The following is a 26,172-nucleotide window of genomic DNA, read 5'->3' as shown; positions in this document are numbered from 1 at the left end:
TGCCATGTTATGGCTAATAGTCACAGTGGGGAAGAACAGAAAATTAATCATGAGTTGGGTTTCCCACCAAGGAGTCAGGCTGACATTGAGACAAAGACGTTCTGGTATTCGAACAGTAAATTAAAAGGCTTTGTTGTTATTATTTAGTATTGGTCTGTCTATGTTTTACAAGAGTCATTGATGATCACTTACTTAAATGAACAATTGGCTTTGGCACTAAAAGTACAAATATAAATATGATTCATACATTTACTTACAATTTTTTTTTCAAGTAGAGGGTCATCTAGTCCAGCCTCTTTATTTTACATGTGTTGGAACTGAGGCTCAGAGAGATTATACAGATGGTACACAGATGTCAAACACCACATTGGAGCCTAAATCTCCTCCTTCCATGTCCAGCACTCTTTATACTCTACAATATTTGCTTTTTTTTTTTGTCTTTCCTGCTGAGGACGTTTGCTAGTATGGGTCTTTTGTTATGAAACTAGGACTTTGTATAGATTCTCAGTTTTTAGAGAACCTGTCTCAAAACCAGGAAAAACTGGGTGCATCTTCTCTGATGCACACTGGCCATGTGACCCTGGGCACGTCGCTTTCTGTCATTGATATTTGAAGAGAGAACACGAATCTGCATCAGTAGAGGGAAGTTACTCATGTGGAAGTTTCCTATACCAATAAAATCACAGCTCTAGTCCTTTTTCCTATTTTGAAATAAAGGATATTACACACATATATATGTGTGTGTATATGTGTATATATATATATATGCATCTATATATATTTACATATGCATATATACCTATATATAGCTCCAGTCATCTCAGTTTTGAAATAAAGGATATTATATATATACATATGCACATATAGAGGCAAATAAACATATTTACATACACATATCTATCTATATAAACATATATGTATAAGGACTAATCTGGTCTCTGACACTTACTAGCTGTGTGATGCTGAGCAAGTTACTTAACCCTGTTTGCCTCAGTTTCCTCCTCTGTAAAATGAGCTGGAAAAGGAAATGGCAAAGCACTCCAGTATCTTTGCCAAGAAAACCCTAAATGGGGTCATGGAGAGTTGACTGAACAACATAAAGATTCGAGCTGTGATTTCATTGATATAGAAAAGTTCCATATGAGGAACTTCCCTCTACCAATGACCAATGCAAATTTATGTCTTCTCTTCAAATGTCTTCGAATGTCAGTTCACATTCAAACCGAATGAATAAAATGCACATGTAACACTGCTTATTTTTTTATGCACGTGAACACACACACACACACGCACACACACACACATGCAAGCATACACATTGTACTAGACCTATGATTTCCTTAATGTAGGGAACCCCCCTTGAGAAAACTCCTACCAAATGCAGACTGGTACCTGCTCTAGGATTTAGTCTAAACAGAATCACCTGGGATATGAGAGGTAAAGTGATTTGTTCAAGGTTGAACATCCAGTTTGTGTCAGAGGTGGAACCTGAACCGAGGTCTTCCTGACTGTGAGGATAACACTCTATTTACTACTCCAAGCTGGACAGATAGATAGATAGATAGATAGATAGATAGATATAAAGATAAATGGGTGGGTAGATGAGAGATAGAGATATAAAGATAAATAGGTAGATTAAAGATGGAGATAAAGAGATAGGTAGATTAGAGATAGAGAGCAATAGAAATAGAGATAAAGATATTGAGATAGATTAAAGAGCCACCGAGATAGATATAAAGATAGATAGACAGGTAGAGAGATAGACAGATAAATAGATCTGTATCTATATAGAAAAATAAATTAGAACTAAGGGAGATTTAAGCCTTACCTAGCACTTTCTAAAACTCTGTAAGAATATATTTGGGTCAAATACATAGAAGAAGTCTCTGGAGGAAGAAGGTGATAATCAAAGATGTATGTACTATTTTCAATTTACATACAGCCTTTGTGGACTCTAAAAGAAAGGGGAAGGAGGAACCTACTATATGCCAAGTTCTGTGTTAAACATTTTACAAATATTTTATTTGATCCTCACAACAGTCCTGTGAGGTAGGTGCTAATATTTCCCCCACCCCACTTTACAGTTAAGGAAACTGAGGCAGGTAATGGTTAATTGACTTGAGAAATGTCACACACCTAGGAAGTGTCTGAGGCTTGATATTAAATTTTTCCTGACTCTAGGCCCTGCATTCTATCCACTGAACCATATAGTTCTTTCATATCTATTCTCCATAAAATAGTTTATAGGAGACTATAAAATAAATTAAGTATAGAACATATTACAAATGCTCTTTATCCCACCTGTTCTTTTCCATCCTCAAGGATATAACTCAATGGCCTCCTCTTCTCTTCCATATTAACTAGAAGTGATATTGACTTCTCTAAATATCCATAATGATTTGTCTGTACTTCTATTTTTCAACATCCACACTCCTCCTGGTATTATAATTATGTCTGTCCATGTCTTAGTTCCCCTTTTAGATTTTGAGTTTTTTTGAGAGCAAAAAAAAAGTTGCATTCTTCACTCTTTGCACTCTATGCTTTGGATATAATAGGTGCTAAAAGAAGAATGAGTAAAAGAATAAATATATGTTACAAGTGAGACCAAGGTCATTGGTCTGATGACCATATGGGATGGGCAGCTTCATACAAAGAAAAATAATATATATATTTTTTACTGTAGACTATTCCAGTAGCCTTGATTAGCTCTCCTAAAAATATGTACCATGTAAGTGGCCAGATTGTGGTATATTATAGCTTACAATTAGGGTGATAGCTGCTATTGGTCATAATGATATCATTGGTCATAATGCATGGTTAAAATAATTTATGCCATTAGTTACAATACATACCATTAGTTACAACATGATGTGATATTGCTTTTAATGATATATGCCATTGCTTATAATGATGCGTGTCATTGGTCAAAATGGATGCTGTTGGTTGCAATGTCTGCCATTGATCAAGATGAATCCTACTGGTTACAATGATGCCTGCCGTTGGGCCCCCTACAAAACACTACCTTGTACTTATTTTGTATATTTTATTATATTTACTTGTTTAGATATTGTCTTCCCTGATAGAATGTAAGCTCCTTGAAGGCAGAGACAATTCCATTTTTTTAACTTTCTGTTCTTGGGCCTAGCATAGTACTTTACATACAGCAGACACTTTATACGTGATTATTGATTGGCTTGACTGGTTGGTTACACTATGTGACTTTGTTTACAATGTCACGTATCATTAAACACAATGTTTGTCATTGCTTACAATATATTCCATTGATCACAATGAATATTGTTGGTTAAAATGGTGTATGTTATTAATTGCAGCATAACTTACTGTTTATAATAACATAATGTAGTAATAAAATAACAATAACTAGCATTTATATAGTGCTTAAGGTTTGCAAAGTGCTTTTGCAAACATCATCTCATATGATCCTCACAAGAGCCCTGGGAGGCAGGTGCTATCATTATTTCCATTTTGCAAATGAGGAAACTGAGGCAGACAGAGATTAAATGACTAGCCCAGGGTTACACAGGTAGTGATGATGCAAGTCCCTTCTCCTCTTTAGGCCTCAGTTTTCTCACCTATAACATGAGGGAGTTGGATTAGGTGATTCATAAAGTCCCTTCCAGATTTAACGTCTTATAATTGAGTTGATTTTTGAAAGACGCTGCATCTTGCAACAAGTCAATGAAGCAATAAGACATCTTTCCTTAGTGGTATTAAGAAAAGGAAAGTCACCTGTGTAGTGTCAAAGAAGGCTTGCAAACATTTGGCAATATTCATTAATGCAATCAAAACACAATTATTAAGCTCCAACTATGTACCAGACACTGTGCTAAGTACTAGGGTACAAAATCAATTTGCCCTTTAAGTTTGAATTGCCATCGCCCACATTCAGCAACGACTCTGTCTCTCCCTTCAATATATTGTTGCTTCTTTCCATGATTACTCATAAACAATTGGCTAAGAGAGCAGTAACCTATCTTCAGTAGATTCAGTGTGAGCTCCTTCAAACACAGATTTTCATCAAAACAAAATGCCAAAGGAGGAGAAAGGGCACCCTCATTGTACAAAGTTCCCTGCCCAATTTCTGTTAGGCCTAGAAGTTCATTCCCTTGCTTCCAGGTGCACAATACCATCCCTACCCTCCTATATACAAATACCAGCTGGTCCAAATTTTCTGATCTCTTTGTTCAGTCTCCCTGGAGAAGGCAACACTCAGATCAGGTTGCCCTCAACTCACTGTGTAGCCTTGGGTAAGTCACTGAATTCAGTGTTAGAAACCTCTGCCCAGGAGAGTTTGAGGCCCAGAATCATGATTCAATTTTCTTCTGGCCTTTTATATGGAGACAAGTGAAATATAGACTAGGACCCTTCTGTATAGATGGGCACATATAGGCAAAACCCAAGTGACTGAGTCTACTGAATACATCTCCTGAAACCAGTGGAATTTTGCTAACCTCTATTTTATATTTAGGAGACATCTAGGTGGTACAGTGAATTGAGCATTGGGAATCCAGGAATCCAGAAGACTTGAGTTCAAGTATGATCTCAGACTCTTACTAGCTGTATGATCCTGGTCAAGTCACTTAATCTCTGTCCCCCTCAGTTTTCTCAATGTAAAATGGGGGTAATAATAATGCCAGGATTGTTGTAAGGATCAAATGATGTAATATTTGTAAGACACTTAGTACATAATAGGCACTTAATAAATGCTTCTCTCTCTCTCTCTCTCTCTCTCTCTCTCTCTCTCTCTCTCTCTCCCTCTCTCTCTCTCTTCCTTCCTATTTGGATCACTAATGATTGGTGGATTCAAATACGCCTGAAGTCTATTCACCTTAGACTGAAGTATCAAATACCGATTATTTCAGTATAAATCCCCCAATCCCTCCCAGACTCTAAGCTCCCAGGCTGTATGAAATTAGCTTGCAAAGTTCTGGCAAGGGCTAATTGGTTGGAACTATCAGAAACAGAAGCAATATTGTGACCTGGGCATGGCAATGCCTCAATCCTCTTTGTCTACTAGATGAGTCTGATTGGCAAACTAACAATAAAATCAATAAATCCCTTAGTTAGATCAACTAAGTGTGAGGATCTGTTTCTGTCCTTTGAAATCTGCAACCAGACTTGGACTGACGTAATGTGACTGCTGCCCAATGCCGTTGCAGCTCTCTTATTATCAGGATTGGTGAGACCCACAGAGAGAAAGCAGCCAAAGTGGCACCTCCCTTTGCTTGAACCTGAGGCAAGGTTAGCCTGCCAGAGGAACATGATTAGGCCAGCATCACCAAGAGCAAGGCCAGTGTGATGTTGCTGTAGTACATAGGGGCACATTAGGGTGAAAGCTTATAAATAAAATCAGCCTGGGCAGGAACACAGAGCAAACCTCAGAAGCCTAACTTGCGTCCCCCAGGCTGAGGTTCCCAACCACAGTGCTACTTTAAGCTCCCACAGCTGCAGCTGGAGAAATACGAATCGTGAGCATAACATGAATAACTGGCATCCTGTGTCAAACCCACATTTCCTTTTCACAACGCTCTGCTTACTCGTCGTTTCCCTTCAGTTCTTTAGGGTCAGTCCTTGATTTCTCTAATCCTGGGTCCTGATTCAGTCATCAGCCAAGACTTGCTTGGGAACATCATCCAGGAAATATGGAGCAAGAATTATAAGCCTGCAAAGGACATTCAGACTCAAGGGACCTAGATAGTGATCCAACGGTCATCATAGAAAAGTGACCATGAAATCCCTTCTCCACCCCCACCCCCATTTGGGTGTAGTAGAAGAGCTTTTGATTTGTAAATTTCAAAAACAGGGCTCCATCATCACATTCCTGGGTAATTTTTCTGCTTTGGCTCTCCCAGGGAGTCAAAGAAATGGGTATTTCTACTCCAAAGTTCCCCCAGCAAATTCTGCCTCACTTTTCCTGACATTCATATCCTCCTCCTGCCCTAGGGTCCCCCTCCCTCAGAGAGTCCACTTCTAAATGTCATACAGTGCAAACATGGCAACAATGAGAGGGATCTTGAAAAAGGAACTCTGTATAACTCTACACCCTATCATAATTTAATTTAAGCCTGTGCCAGGCTATTTATTAAAACATAATTTTAAGCTTATTATAAACTTCACAAATATCAGCAAACATGAACATTTTAATATCACCAAGAAGACAGAAAAGAGGCCTATATATGAAACTACGAACTTCTCTTAGGTATGGTTTCTTTTTAAGTCTATGTAAAATTTAACATGGAAGTAACAACACCGCTCTACTTGTGTGTCACTTTCTGAATTTCCTTCTGCTTTCTTCTGCCTATTGTTTTAAATGTTTTACTGATGCTCTTTTCTTTCTTTCCTTTTTTTTTTTGCATCACCATCACTACCTCTCCCTCTGTTCCAAGCTTTCCCTTGTAAAAATTAAATCAAGCAAAAACAAACAGCACATTAACAATGTCTGAAAATGTATGTCTCATTTGGCACTTCTAATCTATTGCTCCTCTGCCAAGTGGTGGGAAACATAATTGTTTCATCATCAGCCTTCTGAGTTCACGATTAGTCTCTCCAGGCTTTTAAACAACCTACTCATCACTCGTCCATATTCATTACTTCTCCAGCTTCTGGATTCTTCTCTGACCCTTCTCCCCAACCTTGGGCTCACTGGACTTTCTTGCTATTTCATCCCACTTCTACCCCTACACTCAAGGTGAGCTGTCTTTTGTAGTTTTCTTGGACCGTGGAAAAGAAAAACTCTGTGGTTCCACATCCCTAGCCTCAGATCAAAACTACTCTCTTTACAACCACTTGAACTTAGGACTTAATTGATAATGCCTAGGCTCAGTCCATTGAAGTGCCCTGTCTAGTCTTGCTTCTTTCCTAGGTACATAACACCATGCTCAAGTCTCATAAGATGACCTTCTGCTCTCCATCAACATATTTGGAGTCCCCTCTTTTTCTGATGCTTTTCTTTGGATCACATAATCTCAGAGTTGGAAAAGAAATCATATACATCTTGTCCAGTCAATATTTGAACACGAATCTCCTTTATAGCATACTTGTCGAGCAGGCATCCATCTTTATTCTTCAAGATCTCTAATGAGCAAGAGAAGTCTTTACCTCCCAAGGAAGTCTGTTACACTTTTTGGATGGCCCTAATTAACAGGAAGGTGTTTTTTTTTTTTTTAATATGAAACTGAAATTGACTTCTCCGTAATTTCCACACTGCTCTTAGTTCCCCTATAAGACCAAAACCAAGCCTAGTCCTTCTACAATACAGCCTTCCAATTATTTGAAACAGCCATCAAATCTCAATAGTCTCTTCTACAGACTAAACCTACTCCAGTTCCTTCAACCAATCCTTTTATGGTGTTATCTTGAGGCCCTCCTTGGGAGACTTGCCTATATAGCAACGTCCTTCGTCAAATATGTACTTCCTAAATTCTCCACCTCCCGAGGTGATTTCTCTTGTCTGTTCTCAATTCCCCTAAGAGCTCTCATGTCTTTCACAATGATTTTGATGAAGGGGTCCCTTTACCCCGGTCCCCTTCCCCTTCCACATGCAGGGCCTGAGGTTTAACTAGTAATTACAACCAGGACAAATTCAGTGGGGGTTGTGGTGGTGGTGGTGATGGTGGTGGTATCTAAAGCGTGTTCATCACTTCTTTGGTGTGTGACTAAAAGGTGACTGCAGATAGAGGTCATGGGAATGGAGGAGGTTGAGGAGCTGGACAGGAAACCTTCCAATTAACCTTAGCTTTCTCATGTAAAGTGGGAAAAATAATACCTACTCTTAGTTGTGAAAATAAAATAAGATGACATAGTGGAAAGCGATTTTTAAAATGCTATGCAAATAAAAGGTTATTATTAACATGCTTTCCCTGAGTCTAGTGGACTTTTTTCCCGGGGTTAGAAATATTCCCTTTTGAAAATCATTAAACTTGTTTGTCTACTATACGTGATTTTATTGTTGACCTGAGCATTCCCAAGGGCTCTTTAACCTAAGTGTTGCTTTCACCAATATCACACTTTTCTACTGAAATGAGAAATGAACTTAACACATATTTCTTATTTGTGTCAAGTTTCTACAGGACTGGAAAGAATTTTTAAGCAAAATGTCTTTTTTTTTTTTCATTCCCTTGAATCAATCACTGTGGGGTTACCTGTGGAAATGTTCAAGGCTCAATTAGAAAGTCAGCAACATATGGTGGAAAGAACTCTGGGATGGGGAGTTATGCTATCTGGATTCTGAATCAGGTTCAGTAAGTAAAATTTGCTACATGACTTTGGATTAGTTACTTTATAGAATCATGGAATCACAAAATCTCTGAACTTGAAGTTACCTTGTCATTGAGATTCTATATAATGCTATGCTAGACATTGGCATAAATGAAGCATAGAACCTAAATGATGATAAACTATGAGAATAGAGGTTTAATCTGCCTATGGAGAAGATGACAGAGATAAATGCTTTAACTTTTAATGTTGGAAAAATATAAACAATCAGAAAAATGAAACCTCCGCCAGGGGAGGATAGCCCTGTAATGGCTGTATAGCTACAGGTGAAATGTATTCCAAGGGACAGTCCAAATCTTCCTTTACACTAGAATTTTTTCCCCATTGACAATTAAACAGAAATCAGCTAAGGCTGGCTATTGTTACTGCATTTAAGTAGTCTTAGTAATGAGAATTCTTGTTTGATTTGGTTAGGTTTAGGGGTTGGGGAGTATGGAACTTTGTTTGTGTTTTCCCATTTAAACAACATCTAATCAGAGATCCACAGGAATTCCCTTGGAACATCACCTTGGGGTCTCATACTATGAACTGTGGCCATATGGAAAATACCACATTATAAGGTTGTCCTTATAGCTCTTACAACAATAAACCATTTAATTCAGGTTCCAAGATGAATCCATAAACTTATCTGTTTGACTATGTCCAAGACATACGTACACTCTGTTTTTAGACATAATCTCACAGAGAGCAGGGACTAGGGACCATGTTTAAATATTTAATTTTGCATAGTCCTTAGGAATGTATAGTTCCAAAAATTCAACAAAAAAATTATTGAGGCAAACACTATACTAGTTGCTACACATATCAGCACAGCTAATAGTTGCATTTTAATACCTAGTGTTAAGTATTGTCATTATAACATTATACGTATTGGCAAAACCGGTGAGGAAAGGATCATACTTCCCCCTCCTTCAATCCTAGGACTTTTTCTCTATTCAGTTTCCTAAAGCTTTTTTGGTCATTAGAAGGAAAATTGGTTTTCAGAGATGTCACTAAAGAAGTCATATGTCCACTATGCCAAAACGCTACTAGATAATAAACTCCATGAATTCAGAGACCAACATTAATCTTCTACATATCTCATCACAACTTAGCACAGTGAGTAGTCAAGGTCAATAAATGTTTGTGAACTGACAATAATCCAGAATATTTCAGTTTTGGTTGGCGAGGACACAGAAAGGACAGAGAAGCACTCAATCGTTAAGGGAGGGCAGCCATTTTTGGAAGATGATGATGACTCTTTAAACAAACAGGAATGGGAAGTATTTGTTCTGAGAAACATTGCTTGAAATGAACAGATTATATTGATAGTATTGATATAATCTGCTGAATGTGTCACTAATAGTAATGAAAATTATTTGCCTTTTAAACTCTATCCCCCTTGCACAACAGGGTATTATGATAGCAATGCAAGGGGCAATAATCTTGTTCACAAATATGGTGCTGCAGAGAGCTTGAGTCAAAACTCCCCAGGAAGCAAGATTCTAATCAAAAGATCTCCCCTGTGACCTCCACTCCAGTATTTTTTTTAAAAAAAGATGTTATTATTGTGAAATATTTCTTAAGTTCTCAGAGTACACTGGACACCATAAATATTAGTGACAAGAGGGTCCTGGGAATGGATACAACTAGCATGAAGGCAATACAATTTTATGCCTCTTGCTTGTTTTACTAGGAAATTAAAGGGGAAGGAAATTGGAAATAGACTGAAAAGGAAAGGTAGGCCCTGGAAGAAGTGAAATAACTGGGGCTCTGATGCTGTTTTCAATATAGTCATTGGATCCACTGAAAGGACTTGATAGAGGGCTTTCCCTGGCCCCAGTGGGCACCTACCCACAAACTTAAAAAATGAGATACAACGTGCCAGTCTTTTTCAAGACACAAGGGTTCACATGGACAGAGCTGGCCCATCTTGTATGCACGCTTAATGATTTTGCATATACTTATGACATTACTTTGCCTCCACTTTGTCTATCTTGCACGTTACTTAGTTATTTACATATTGCTCTCTCATTATAAAGTGAGCTCCTTAAGAGCAATGACTGTTTTTGTTTTACTTTGTATCCCTCAGCATTTAGCACACTAATTGGGACAGTAAGGATTTAAGAAACACTTGTTAACAGCCTGATGGAAGTAAGCTCCTTGAAGTCAGGTTTTTGTCTTTTTTATAACCAGTACCTACCAGAATATTTGTCATATAGCATACATTTAATAAATGCTTGTTTTTTATTTCTTTCTTTAAATAGTATCTTATTTTTTTCCAATTACATGTAAAGACAATTTTCAACATTCATTTTTTGAAAGATTTTGAGTTCCAAATTTTTCTCCCTCACACTCTCTCCTCGCTCTCCCCAAGAAAGCAAACAATCTGATATAGGTTATACATATGCAATCACCTAAAACATATTTCCACTTAATATATGCTCATTGATTGTGTTAACAGAAATCCCTATTTGCCCATTAGGTCAATTTAGTCCCCTGTGCCACAGCTAGGTGTACATGCTGCACTTTTGTAGTGTCTCATCCAAACCTTGTCTGCTTTCTGCAAAAATACCTTGAAATACCTTGAGCTTACCTAGCAATCACTATGGTTGCCCAGGAGAATCTGGTATCTTAGGTCAAAGGATGCTGGCCCAAAAAAGTAACATCTTTTGCAACAATACTGGCAAGTTAGTCCTCCCAAGGAACCAAAGAAACTCAACTCATCAACTCAGGAGTCTTTTTTTTTTTTCTTATGTTCAAATGGTTTTGATTTTATTTTATTTTTTCCCCTTTATTTATTTATTTATTTTTAGTTTTCAACATTCACTTTTATAAGACTGTGAGTTCTAAATTTTCCCTCCCTCTTCTCCCCTCTTCCCAAGATGGCATGCAAAAGTCAGGAGTCTTAATCTCCCCCCCATAACTGGTAAGTCTTGAGTCATGACCTAGCAGTCAATCCTTGAGTGAAATGGGATGACAAGTATAGAAAGAGATTTCTCTGTACAGAGATGAAGGGATCAACTCTTCTTCCCCTAACAATGTGCCCTCTCAGGAACTAGACCAGACTCTGATTTATTGTTTCATTCTTCTGAGAAACCTAGAATTCTGTGATAAATTTTCTATTCTTCTCCAGTCAGCAAAACGAGAAACAGAAATGAACTTGATCTCTTCTGGTGTTATCTATTGTGATAGAACGTACTCTTAGACCAACAGATAATTATGGCAATCTAAATTTTTACACACTGTAGTTACATATGTGCTGAATGGATCAACACATGGACAAATTGTCATCTAAAAAAGAAAAAAATTGTTTCCCCCTTTTTAATTTTTAGAGAATTCAACCTTTCACATGGTGCTGCCTAATTAAAATGATAAGAATAGCAGTTGAGATTTATTTCTTTTGATTCTTCTCACATAGATTTTAATGGTTTTTGTTTTGAAAAATATAATTTTGTTTCTTTTTATCTCACTATAGAACACAAGTGGTAGAGGAGGAAAGCATCTTAAAATTACACGATCATGTTATGAGTGAGGCAAAGACTCAAGGTGTCCTATATGTAAAAAAAACTGTCAAGTATTCAACATTTGGGCACAACTATATATAGTCAGGGAGAGGGAGGTCTCAATTTGATGAGCTGCCCCCCAGTTAACTTGAGAAGATTATAGGAGTGGATCTTTGTTGGAAGGGGCATTCTGCCCTAGTGCCTTACTAAGAAGATGTAGGGTGTTCCTGATAACTAGTTGACTGAGGCTTGGGAAATGGATTTTTGTCCATTCCTCTGTTGGCCTTGTTCTGGACTTTCTTTTGATTTTAAAATCATGTCCCTTCTACTGCTGGATCATCCTGGCACTCCCCCCAGTGCCTGGTGCCTCTTAGCCCTAGAATAGCCTACTACCCCTGTGTCCTACTCATCCTGCAGGTCCCCATCCTTCCCCTATTGATGAGTTCCCCTGGAGTCACCATTTTGTGGAGGGACTGAGACTGGCCTGCCCTCATTTCCCTCCTGTCCCTTTTCCTAACTTTCTCTGGACTTCAAAACCAAGTTATATACAAGTATAAGTAAAAGGTAGTCTTAGAGGTAAGAAACCAAAAGGAGGGATGAGCAGAAAAGGCCTTCTGAAGAAGGTGGGATTCCACTAGTAATAATAGTTCACATTTCTATAATGTCTTACAGTTTACAAAACGTTCAACTCCATGGGACAGGCAGAGAATGTATTATTATTTCCATTTTACAAAAAAGGAAACTGAATCTTAGAGAATTTAAATGACTTGCATTTGGGTCTGTGGCTATTAAGAGGGAAGCCTGACACTCCAAGGCTCTTTTCACTCCAGCACACTATATCAGAATTATATGTTGGTTCTCAGTTTATTAGGAAGTCAAGTTCCAAAGAATAAGGGCTGGAATTTGGATACTTTTTTCAGAAGACAATAGATTGTGAATTTTTAATAATTATTAAACTTTTATTTATGATATTCCCATAATCCTTTTTAGATACTACATAAAGTTTGTTGTTGTTGTTGTTGTTGTTTATAACACAAGGGTCTATTTTTAGATCTAGTCCTGTGATTTCTTCTGTGTTGGTTAATTCTGAGGGAAGAAACTCCCTCTATCAATCCAGATCAATACCTACCTATTTTGTAATTTATAATCTCAAGCAGTTGCCTGGGGACACTGAGTCATAAAGTGATTTGCTCAGGGTCACATAGTCACTATGTGGGAGAAGAAGCACTAGAGTACAAGCCTCTCCTCCATTATAACACACTGTCCGCTGCCTCTCCTAAGTAAGGTTTCACACTATTTGTTAATGTCACATTTTCACTAGTGGAGACCTTGCATATAAAACATCCAACCACTGGGGTGCTGGTAAATGTTAATGATAGGTTCTCCAGGAAAAGAAAAAGATTCGCAGGATTCACTTTTAGGTTTAATCTCCATTACTTTCTTAAGTCTAGACAATCCACAAAACAATAACTCAAGTCCTGATCTGTAGCATTTGCTGATTTCTGAAGTGTAAATACACGTACTAAAAACTTAACAGTTTTGGAACTGGCTCCATCACACCCCTGGACCCAACGCAGTATGAGCACTAGTACTACCTCACTTATCCTAAGAAAGGAATTGGTGGGGAGAAGGTTGTCTAGCTGGGGATAGAAAGGAACTAAGAAATTAAAGGCACAGGACTCAGTGGCCTATGAACGTTAATGAACTCTGACCAGTCATTGACACTTTACTGGGAATTAAAACAAGTTCTGATAAACACCAGATCCCTTCATCATAGCAGTTTAATTAGATCCAGTACACTGAGGAAATGGGAGCTGTGCGGATGGAAGAATGGTTACTTTCATTCAGATGTATCACTAGCAGGCCCAGGTAGAATGCCATAGGGCTGACACATGAGGGCACTAATATGGGGGCCAGAAGGGAAGCACTTAAAGAGGTAGAGGAGATTACAAAAAAGGAGATGATGAAGTACCAAAGGAAAATAATAATAACAAGAATAATTAGCATTTAGATATCATCTGAAGGTTTGCAAAACATTTAATGTAAGTTATTGCGTTTGATTTCACCATGAGAAAATTGCACTACTTCCTAATTTTGCCAAAGTCTGACCCTGTTTGGAAAGGGACTCTAGTGAATTAGGCAGAGAGGGTATGGTCAGTGAAGGGGTGGCTAGTGGAGGGTAGCCTTGGAAATTAGAGAAATGCCTACAAAAGACTGATTTGAAAGACTCTGCCCCATTTTTAAGGTTCTAGAAAAGAGAAAAATGATGGGTTGTTATCATCATACATATATCATCAACGAGTCACATTAATCCACAGAAATAGTAGTACCTTGATTAACAACAATAATACACATTTCATATTTCCATGTGCCCTGTTACTGTACCCTAAGGGTAAGCAGGCCTTGCCATCTGCCCTGATCATGTACAGCATTACTATTGGGCCTTCCCATCTGCCCTATAGATGAACCCTCCATCCTCAGTTAGAATGTGGACTTCTTGAGAGCGGGGAAGGAATGTCTTGATTTTCTGTTTTCATCTAGTTGGATGTATAAAGCTTGGCACTTAGAAAAGCTTAATACGTGCTTTTTTCAGGTGTGTATTAGCTTTCTTGTGTTTCTTCTATCTGATTCCTCCAACATAGCTTCATTTCTAATTCTAATTCCCTATTCTTTTTAAGTTTTCACAGTACTGTTTCTATCCTGCCTGTGTGTTTACTTAACACAGATGGGAGAAATGAGCAGGAAGCAACTGAGATACAGAAAGAGATCGATCGCATTTTATGTTTAATATCAGCTCAGAGAAATAACACTCTTTTTCCTGGGGTTCTGGGGGCAGAGGCTAGCCTATTCTGAGCTCCAGAAATCATTGGAATTAGCTGGGATGACTGGAAATCCCTGGAATCACCCAGATTTCTCCATCCTTCCTCCCCTCCCGACTCTTACTCATCACAACAAATTTGAAGCAAACATATTTTCAGCTAATGCTAATTAGGGCCTAACTGCTGAAATCTCAGTAGACTTTCACTTCTCAGTCAGGTTTTAGCTTCCTCAGTCTAACGTTATCACCTCAACCAGATGTTTGCTCTTTCAAGTATGTGTATCATACTTCCTCCATACCCAGTCTTATCTCAAAAGTAACTGTTTCACAGAAGCCCTTACCCTTCATTGCCTGAATGCATGGTTTGACTTTGTGTGCCTGAGCAATAGGATGTGAGCTTGGGGGAGACTTCTAATTCCAGCCAGTGCCTTGACTCATCTTTCTGAAGGGTGAGTCACTTTGATTCAGTTAAAACTTCTGTTAATGATGAACATTGTTAGAGGTGAAGGCCAGAGCCCTGGATACCAACCTAACATCTAACATCAGCTGTCAGATGGAGAAGGCTCACTGGCTTATTCTAGCCTGGAATACTCTCCCTTCTCACCTTTTCTTCTTAGCTTCCCTGGCTTCCTTCAAGACTCAGTGCAAATCCTACCTTCTGCAGAAGGCGTTTCCCAGTCCTTCTTATTGTTAGTGCCTTCTGTCTCAAATTATCTTCCATCTACTCTGTATAGAGCTTGTATACATTGAATTATGTTGTCTCCTCCTTTAGAATATGGGCTCACTGAAATTAGGGACTGGTTTTTGCCTAACACAGTACCTGGCTATGTCCTAAAGTTACCATGGACCTGGCTAAGGACCAAAGGTAGTATTCCAAGGAGAGTCATTAAAAAGGAGAAGGTGGGGCAGCTGGGTGGCGCAGTGGACAGAACACTGGCCCTGGATTCAGAAGGACCTGAGTTCAAATCCTACCTCAGACACATAACACTTAAATAGCTGTGTGACCCTGGGCAAGTCACTTAACACTTAACCAAAAAAAAAAAAAGGAGAAGGCTTTGGACTTTCCATGGCCTAGGACTATACATTAATATCTTCTTTGGACATTAGGCCCGATATTCCACCCAAAAAGAATTATTCACAGTTGCAAAGAACCTCCAAAAAAGGGGAACCCAACAGCAAAACCATTCCCAACAAATCAGTCTTGGTGTACATGTAAAGAATTAAATAAAGAGGAGAAGAGAAACCAGTTGAGGCACTGAGGCAAAAGGCAGTTTCAAAATATACACTGGTATTTTCCTTTTTTTCCCTCATTGATCTTTCCTTTCAAAGAAGAAATTCTGGTAGAAACATCTCCAACTTCTTTATTTTCTAGATTTTTGTCCTTAGATGGAGTCAATTTTTCACTGCTATTTGCCCTCAGATTTTTAAAACCATCTGAGATAGGTTCAAAAAAATCATGAAGTGACCAAGCTTTATTGCTAGAGGGTCATTCTTAGAATCAGAGAGACCAGGATCCAGTCCCACCTCCAACACATACTGGTTGTATGATGTTGGCCAAATCATGTTATTTTTCACATGCACTAGGCAGCTAAGAGTATAAATTACAGATAAGCTTGGGAAGGAATTTCCATACTGGAAGGTCCCTACATTGATAAAAATCACCGAGCTGAACTCCCTCCCCCTAAAAAACAAACAACAAACAAACAAATAAACAAAAGGAAAAATCAATCAGATAGCAATCTATTGAGCACAGCGGCAGTGACTACACTATTTCATTTTCATTATGCATAATAATCGTAGTTTTCCCAAATACTTATCTAAAAAAATTTTTAAAAAAGACCCTCAGAGAAAATCATTCAAATGAATTCATGATGATAAACACGATTAATTATATGTTAAGCACATAGCTGAAAATGAAAAACAAAACAATTTAAGTCTTTACCTCGGCAATGCTTTAGAGCATAGTCCTTTAAATCCCGGTGGTTGCCCTTTTGGAGGAAGCCCTTATGGCAGAAACAACCCTTAGTGGATATAGTTAAATCCTAAAGAAACTGCATGTCCATTAAAAAATGTGTCTCATCTCAGGCTGCCTTTTGGTTGCCTGGCTGACTGACAGACTCTGTGATCAGAGCTCTGCCCAGCTATATCCAAGGGGCACATTCAGGGCTGTAGTGGCTCAGGGACTCTTCCAGTTGAACTATTATGCTGAGCCTTCCAGGCACAAAAAGTGGTTTCAGAAGTCACGTGGCTCGCACAACTAAAAGTACTTCTTAGTTTCACAGGAGGTTTAGTGAACTAAAAATCCAACTAGCCCCTCTTCTCATGAGAATGAGGTAGAAATGCCACATGTGGTCATGTTTTTTAGCCCGAAACCAGTTTGTGTTGTGATAGCAAAAAATTCTCATGGGGCTTCAGCATAGTGAGGTGGGAATTTCCTGAGTCTTTGATGGAATCACCTAGGGATAATTTCATCTCAGTTATTGGGAAATTTCAGTCCAGAATTATTGAGATTGATTCTATAGCTTGTTTTGATGTGCTCTGCTTAATTATGTAGCAAAATCTATGTAATGGTCCACCCAGATCAGACAATGGTCAGCCTTTTTGACCCAGCTACTGAGGATGGCTGAAAAAGTCTTTTTACAGAGGGATATTTACTTTTGAAGTTATGGCAAGAGCAAAAGTACAAACATTTCTCCCCTACCCCAACACTTCAGGGGCACAATCTCCTTTATGACACTTTGGTCTCTAGAGAGAACAGGTTAAACTGCAGTTTCTACCTAGCATCGGCCCCATCCAATGTAGCTTGCTGCCTAATGAACTTTTTCTCAGCTGGTGTTGAAATGCTTTCCAAAGGTTGCTTCTTGTTCCTTAGTGTTGGATGGGTTACAAAGCCCAGCATGAGCTCCACTCCCAAACTTCAGATACATTTAGGATCTCAAAATCCTTGTAGTGAGGAAATTCTTTCTTATGCTTTAGGCATTATAGATTAAACCCATTTTGTCTAATTCAGTTCAATTTAAATGAGCTCAATTCCATTCCATTTAAGGAGTTCACAATTCAACAGAGGAGATAACAAACTGTATTATATCTTGTATTTTCATTAATACTAGTAACAACAATAATAATGTATATGAACACACCTTTGGTGGATATGATTTCCATCAAGTGATCAATTAAAAATCTTATATTTTAAAAGTTGTTAGGTATTTTCCATCCTTTGTTTCCCTAAGCTAATAATTTCAATCCCTTTTTTCCCTTATAGGACCTATTTTTGGATTTCCCCTTATACTTCTTTGATTTCCTTCAGAGCTCAGCTCAAGCACCACCTCCGACAGAAATTTTTCCTTATACTCCCTACTCTAAGCTACTAAAGCCTTCCATCCCCAGACTTTATTTTATTCATTTTTTTATATAATCTGTGCATACTTATATAAGGACATGTTCTCTCCCTCATTAGAATATAAGCTCCTTGAAGGCAGGAACTATTTCACTTTTGTCTGTGTAGCCTCACTGACTAGCACAGTGCCTGCCATGTAGTATGCACTTAATAAACACTTGCTGATTGACTGATTGATAAGCAGGAAATAATATCAAATTATTATATTAGAAAGGAAGAGAAAGGAGTAAGCATTTACACAATATCCACTATGTGCCAGGCACTTTGTTGAGCGCTTTACAAATATTATTCCATTTGATCTTCACAACACTGCAAGGTAGGTGCTATTGTTATTATCCCCTTTTTACAATAGAGGAAACTGAAGGGGGAAAAAAAAGACTAAGTTACTTATCCAGGGCCTCACAACTACTAAGTGCCTGAGGCCAGATTTGAATTTAGGTCTTCCTGACTCCAGGCCCAGCGCTCTATCCACTGTGCCACCTAGCAGCTTCAGAATACTGATGCAGTATGGCATCCGGCATTATGTACAAATCATGAGGAAGACTGTAGCAGGAAAGATACACAGGATCGTCAAGGTGGAAGGAAACCCAGAGCCCAAGGAGAAAATCTACCACATCCCTAGCACATTCAACACCTCTAGCAAAGGGAACCATTTCTGCTGCAAGCACCCATTTCACTTTGGGACAACTCTAATTATCAGGAAACCCAAACTGAGCAACCAAGAAAGATCTTTATAAATAAGATTTTTCAAATTTGTGGAATCTACCTTCATAATATGAAATAACTCCCCTCCTAGTCACCACATCTCACTTCCCATTACATCAGAAAGTGTCTCTTAGGGTGGGAGTAGGGGTTCCCCAATGGGAAACTGGGGAGTTTCCTAGGAGATAAGGGAAGGTGGAACTAGGTTCAACTCCTTTATTTGTACAACCTCTTCCCTTTCTGTGCTGTTATCCTCTTGGTACCTACCACATCTCCACTGTTGCTTTATCTAGTGATGTATAACCTCCCCCACAACCAAATGCCCCACCCACAATTCTCTCTACCACCTGAAATTAGAATCACTCATTTTTAGACATGAGAGGGACCCTAGAGATCTAACTTAACCCCCTCTTTTTATAGATGAGGAAACTGAGAAACAGGGAAGTTAAGTGACTGATAAATCACTCATAAGAATAAGCTCCTTGAGGTCAGGACTGTCTTTCTTTTTGTTTGTACACTTATTCCTTCCACATCCTGAGGGTTCAGAGCATGGCACCCCCACAATCTGTAAAATTTTTTGGTCCTCCCTTCATACCAGAGATGGTCTGATTTTTTTTTCTTTTTCTTTCATGGGGTGTTTACAGTACCTTATTGTAAGATTTGTGTCAAGTATTTGGTCATAGACTATGTTACACAATACTATACATATATTTTATACATTTCTGAGTTTCTAAACTTGCCCTGTGTTGTCTGCTGGCCTTCACATGTCATCTGTGGCTTCTGCAAAACTCCCAAAAAATTCTCATTTAATTTTTTATGCTGACCTGCGATATATCAAAACCATGATGGGGAAAATCTCAATGTGGAAGGGATAACTGTATTTGTGTCTATTTGTGTCCTAATAACTTAACATGGTGCCTGACATATAGTGGGCATTTAATAAATGCTTTCCTTCAAAGGAGAAAAAAGGTTCCTTCCTTCACAGAAGTGGAGACTAGAGCAAATGAAAAGATAGCCACATGGAAAGAAAGAACTTAATATGGATCTGGATGTAGCAACTTAAATTCTAACGTCCCATTTGGACTGGGATCATGGCTCCAAAAGCTGTGAAGCTTCAGTGTTCATTCAGACTTGAGAGATTAACACTCTTTTGCCTTCTGGGATTGAAAAAGAAGCTGGTTTAGACAGAAAGCCTTTATACTCTAAGCTTGGACACCAGTGCCATGAGTTTCAAGTAACTATGCTCCTTTCTCGCTATGTTAAAGACACAGAAGATTTATGTAGGGTGTTGGCTAGTGCTCTCCAGAAAGCATAGGAGATGATAGCCATTGGTTTATGTTTGTTTGCTATTCAGCTTAATTAAATACCTTTTGTTTTTGAATTCATGTGTCATTTGGCATGGTCTGGCACAGAGCTGTCTTGTTGGGGGCTCAAGGCCTGGTTTTAAATAGATGATGTCCCAAAGGAACTCTGAAAACTGATGCAGTAGCTAAGAAAGGTTCTAAAGATAAGAAAATGTAAAATGATTGTTTCCATTGGGCCTGCATCCCAGAAAAATAGAGCACAAACATTGTGACATATCATAATTAATTGCTGGACCCAGGAGTTGAAGTCTTGTTGATGCAATCCAATTGCTTGAATTTTTTATTTGGAAAACTGTCCATTTTAAACAAAATTTCCCATGTGGGTGATTAGGATCCAGAAAATTCACAAAAGGAAAAGCTATCTCAAATATTTCATTCAATAAGAATTGTATAGCTGTAGTTCATGTGCCACAAATTCTGAATTGGGGAAGAGTTACGTCTCATATTTTCACCCCCAGATCTATGGTGTCTTTGGTGTAGACAACAACTCCCACTGAGAAAAATCCTTCAATGCAAACAGGCAACTTACAGTATCAAAGAACAGCTGAGAACTATTATGAGGTTAAATGACTAGAGCAGGAGTGGGGAACCTGTGACCTCGAGGCCATGTGGGGCCCTTTGATTGGGTTCAATAAAAAGACCACACTTGAGGACCTAGAGGGCCACATGTGACCTCAAGGCCACAGGTTTCCCACCTCTGGACTAGAGGCCACAGACAGTATGCACCAGAGGCAAGACTTGAATTGTTTTTATACATTATTACTAATAGGAAACAGGCAAACTCAGATGATAAATTTTCTCTCCTCTTCATTCCTGTCCCTCTCTTCTTACTTATTCTTCTCTCGTCCCTTTTCATTCTGACCTCCTTCTCCAACAGAATCTCTGTTTTCATTAAGTCTGTCAGTAAGCATTGTATTGAATGCATGCTATGAACTAGGCACTATTAAGTGCTAGCAATGCAAAGAAAGGCAAATATAGTCCCTGACCTCAAGGAGCTTATATTCTAAAAGGGGAGAGAATCTGCATAGCTATATTCATACAAGTTATATACAGAGTATTGGAAGGTAATTTGAGAGGGGTAGGTGCTAATAGCTGAAGGGACAAGGAAAGGTACGCTGAAAGACTGGAGATGAGTCTTAGAGAAAGCCAGAGAAGCCAAAAGATGGAGATGAGGGAGTAGAAAATTCTGGGTTTAAAGTACAGATACTTTTAGAGGACAAATACTTGTGTGATATGAAAAAAATTGAACCCAAACAGTAACAACTCAGTTTACTGTTTTTCCTTTTCTATAAAGACATTTCTTTGGACAGTGTTTGATATGCAGTTTAAAACTCTGCTTTGTGCATGGGATGCAGATTGAAGTTTTGGCAATTTACACATGAAACAACTGGTCAGAGTTATAAACTCCTTATGCTGGGGGACAGCAAGAATGGGACGTACCAACATTACAACATTCCTTCTGGAAAAAGGTCACCCTGGTCTTTTTTGTTGTTGGAATTTAAAAGAAAGAAAGAAAGAAATATCTTGGTGAATTTACAGAACAAAACAGAGTCACAAAATTTAATAACAAACAGAGACCAGAGTTAAATATCTGTTGTTTAACTGGCTTAGAGCCATTGAATGCCTACATTAAAAATGAGTTTGTTCATAATTAATGGCAATTGGGTCATGGGTGAGAGAATTGTAACTGTTCTAGTTGAACTTGCAGGGAAATTCTCTCTTTATCCTTTAATTGCTGCTACGATTCACTTTTCAATCTGGCCGAAACTATATTGGTTTTCTTATTGTGTCTAATTCATGCCTGAACAGTTTTCTTAACCTCACTAGAAAGCTTCATCTTCTCCTGACCATTAATCGTCAACCGTTCATGATGTCAGTGATTGGAGCTATATTCTACTTTTCCTCCCCTCAATCAATCAATCAAAGTAAGCAATCAGAAAGCATTTAAGTGCCTTTTATGTGCCAGGGACAGTGCGAGGTGCTTTCCCTCCTTTGCTTTTCAAGCTCTCTTTTATATATTATCTTCCCCTATTAGAATGTAAGCTCTATGAGGTCAGGGACTACCTTTTTGCTTATATATATCTCCAGCACATAGCACTGTGCCTGGAATATAGAAAATTCTTAATGAATACTTGATGACTGACAAAAGTGAGACAATCCCTGCCCTCCAAGAGTTTATAGTCTACATAGGAAAGAAAATGTTTGTTTTTGATAATTATAGACTATATTCTCAGAGGAAAAATACACAGTTATGGGGGTGAGGACACCAACTAGATGAGGAGCCCAGTGAGTACATGGTGGATGCCGAATAGAACACAGAACATAGGAACTGGAAGCACTTAGAGATGACCTTGTCCAGTCCACTCATTTTGCAGGGGAAAAGCCCAAGATCACATAGGCAATACCTTTCCATAACTGCTCATTGATTGAAAGCCAACCTTGTGGACATTTACTTGGTCCCAGGGTTGGACTGTGTCAATTGGGGAGAGTCCCAAAGTGGACACATGGTTCAGGTCCATTGGTCTTTGGGCTGTTTGGAAAAACAGCTTCATTTCCCTGCTCACTCCCAAGTGACAGGGTTGGAAAAAAAGTATATCATACTAGCCATTCAGAAAGGAAGAAAGAAACTAACTTTCCTCTGGGGTTTCAGATGTCTGGGCAGAAGTGAAAGTGAGTTTCAGTCATCATTCCCCTCAACCCATCACATGACATAGGAGACAGACCATCATTTCTAAGTCGAAGGGAGGGCATGAGAAGTGGGGGTGGGGAGGCAAAGAGGAGAGGAGAAGGAACATAGTCTTTTGAGAGGTGAGTGTCAGGGTGTGCCTGGGCAATCAGTCTAGTTGAATTCTAGTTGAATCAATCGCTTCAGCAAATCTTTTCAGAGGTGAGCTGGCTGAATAGAACTCTGAATCTGCTCAATTCTCTGTGGTCCCAAAGCATTTACCCATCTATTGGGAAGCAACTCATTAAAAAGTCAAGGTTTTCCTTTCAATGTCCCTACATAAATTTCTTATCTCCTTAAGCCCCTTGGCCAATTCATTTTTTTGTTTGTTTGTTTTTGGATACTGTGTCCTCCTGTCTCACCCAGGCTGGAAGCATAGTGGTCACTTACTGGTTCAACCTCACCACTGATCAGCACTAGAGCTTTGATCTGCTTTGCCCCTCCTTAAGCAGCCTGGTGCAACTTCCCCCCACCCCCAACTCTTAGGTTCTTCCCTTATTGGTGGGGGACTATATTGGTGGTGAACACCTAATCAGTTTAGCCCACTGCAACTCAGAACTCCTGAGCTCAAGTAATCCATCAGCTTCAGCCTCCCTAGTAACAGGGAACAGGGATTACAGTTTCCTTCAATCAATCAGTCAATCAACCAGCATTCATATATTTAAGTGTCTTATACATGCCAGGGATTGTGCTGGGATACTTCCACTCCAATTCCCTTGCTTTTCAGCTCTCTTATATGTTTTATATGGCCAGGCCTGGCCAATTCAATTCAATTTAACACATATTTATTAAATGTCTATTGTATGTCAGGCTCTGGGCATAGGCTGAGGGACAGTGAGGATTGTGGGGGGATGCAAAGATGGAGATGACACAGATTCCACCTTCTAGAATGTCAAATAAGACTAGGACACAAATTACTCTAACACTAATGAGAATGTGCTAAGTTCCATGAAAAAGATGCAAACAATGACATGAGGAAGGAAGGTGGTACATATGTATCAAGTTGGGCTAATCAGGGAAGACTTTATGAAAGGGATGCCATTTGACATGGGCCCTGAAGCAAGGGTAATATTTGGAGGGGGGACACAATATAGATGGAGACATAGGAAATGATATGAGCACACTGTAGGGTGTGTTCAGGGGCCAGTGAGCAATACAGTAGAATCCTTAAGTAGACTAAGAAGACATAGATCATAGAATGCTACATCTGGAAGGCTCTTCTGAGGTCATTTTGTCCAACCCCCTCATTTTACAGGGAAGGAGACAGAAAGGACAGATGACTTGCCAATGGTCACAAAGCTAGCTAGTGGCTGAGCTGAGATTAGGTCTTCTGATTTCCAGGTCAGTTCTGGAAGTCTATTTGTAAGTTGCTATTGTTTTTTTTTTTAAATAGGAAAATGTCTTTTAGTTCCAATAATATAAATGGCCAGGTTTTCAAGCTAGTCCACAAAAGCCTGTGAAATACTACATGTTTTTAAGTGAAGAATAATAGACAACAATAGTGTGGAAATAGTAGCAATAAATTAAATCAATCAACAAATCCACTAGCACCTACAACATGTAAGTTTCTATTCCAGGCATTGGGGATGCAAAGAAAAAAATTAAACAGTCCCTGTCCTCAAGAAGCTTACCTTCTACCAGGAGGAGACACCATGTGCATGGATACAAAAATAGGAAAACAGTAATATTGAATATGAAATAAATTACTTATTTACTTCCTTTGAATGCTGGTAGTTGAGGAAAACTAGGTTTAATTAGATGAGGATAGATACGTAGGTGAGATAGGACATTCTCGAATGAACTTTCAAAGGCTTTAGAGGTTGATGGCACAGCTATCTATTGTATGAAATTTCTCTTCAAACTTTCGACTTTTATTTTCCTTAGTACAGGGGTATCACCAGTATTATTCTTATCTGAAATGATTAGACTCTATTTGGGGCTCACAATTGTAACAAAGAGGAGGTAAAAGGGAACAGGTAGAGAAAAGGGAGGGAACGTGTGTAGAAATTGGGCAGGAGTTGAAATAGAAGGGGAGAAGGACAGAGAGGATTAAAGATAATATGTGTACTGAGAAAGTGATCTCCTAAACTGTGAACATGAAAGACAGGAAAAGTGAAGAGCCCTGAGTGTACATCGGCCTCCTAGGGGAGGTTTGTTGGAAAGAAGGATGTGGTGAAGAAGATTTGGGTCAGGTAATTCCCCTTGTTGGCCAACAGCCCAGGAGAGCTTGGCTACTGTCCCAAAATGGGTCAGTGGGGGAGGGGAGAAAGTTGTTCCCTGTTTCCTGATTTTGAGTGTCAACCAACAGGGAAAGACCTGAGGGCACAGAGATAAAGCAAGATTGCTCCTATCTCCTCTCTCTGACCTAAGGGTTATGCAAGGTGGATACCATCCTAGCTGGTTAGAACCCTGGCAAGGGGAGGGCAATTTTGACCAGAAGCAACAAGGGAATTCAGACAGAAAAGAACCTTAGATCTCTAGAGATTAAAGTAGGGAGGTGTTATAGTTTTGTCCTCATCTAGATGGGGTAAGCAAGGTAGTCTATTCAAAAGAACCATTGCCTCGTGCGTCAGGCCCTAGATCAGGGACTAGTATCTTCCTAAAGCATAAGCTGGCTCTTTAAACGTAATAATTTCTGCAGATACCAATTCCACTCTAGGTCAGTTCATGATGAATCAGTCCTGTTTGCCTTCTCTCTCCCCAAAGTGGTGCTTGGGTGGTGTGTTTCTCACTGGAGTTATCACTTCCCACTGAGAGTACTAGGGTTTGTATGCACACTTCTGTTCTTTGAAAAATTTTATTTTTATTGGCTTTTCCTATGGCAAATAAATAGCCAAACAAAATAAATCGATCATATCTGAAAATGTATTCCTCATTCTGCAAAATTCATCCACCACTTCTCTTCTGAGAATTAGGAGGCTTATTTCAAAGTCAGTCCTCTGAAGTCAGGATTAGTCTCTCCATTGATAGAGTTCTGATGTCTTCAGTTGTTTTTGTTTATGTAATTATGGTCCTCACATATTTTGTTTTCCTGGCTCTGGCTACTTTGTTCTGCATAAATTCATGCAAGTTTCCCCAAATTTCTCTAAATTCTACAAATTTGTTTTCTCGTGTATTTCTATATAGGTTTATGCCACAATTTATTCAGCCATTCTCTAGTTGAAGGTTACCAACTTTTTTTTCCAGTTCTTTGCCACTATAAAAAAGTACTACTATAAATATTTGTGTGTATATATGGAACTTTCCCCTCTGTCTTTGACATCCTTGAGGTAGAGGCCCAATAGTATTATTGCTGGGTCAAATGATATGTACAGTTTAGTGACTTTTTTTGTATAATTGTATGCAGTTTCCTAGAATGGTTATTTCAATTCTCAGTTCCACCAATA

At 38.8% G+C, this 26,172-nt stretch overlaps 1 protein-coding gene across 1 annotated transcript in view; it reads right to left on the bottom strand.

The window, feature by feature from the left end:
* Positions 1 to 16,809, bottom strand: part of BLK (BLK proto-oncogene, Src family tyrosine kinase) — an 85,834-nt gene extending 69,025 nt beyond the window's left edge. Inside the window, exon 1 of the mRNA XM_027840385.1 lies at positions 16,541 to 16,809. The gene's annotated coding sequence lies outside the window, so the exon portion shown is untranslated. The remainder of the gene's footprint in view (positions 1 to 16,540) is intronic.
* Positions 16,810 to 26,172: the final 9,363 nt, after the last annotated feature.

The sequence above is a fragment of the Vombatus ursinus genome, unplaced genomic scaffold (genome assembly GCF_900497805.2).
Source record: "Vombatus ursinus unplaced genomic scaffold, bare-nosed wombat genome assembly UNPS02014841.1, whole genome shotgun sequence".
Classification (NCBI taxonomy): domain Eukaryota; kingdom Metazoa; phylum Chordata; class Mammalia; order Diprotodontia; family Vombatidae; genus Vombatus; species Vombatus ursinus.
This window is presented reverse-complemented; position numbering and strand designations above follow the sequence as displayed.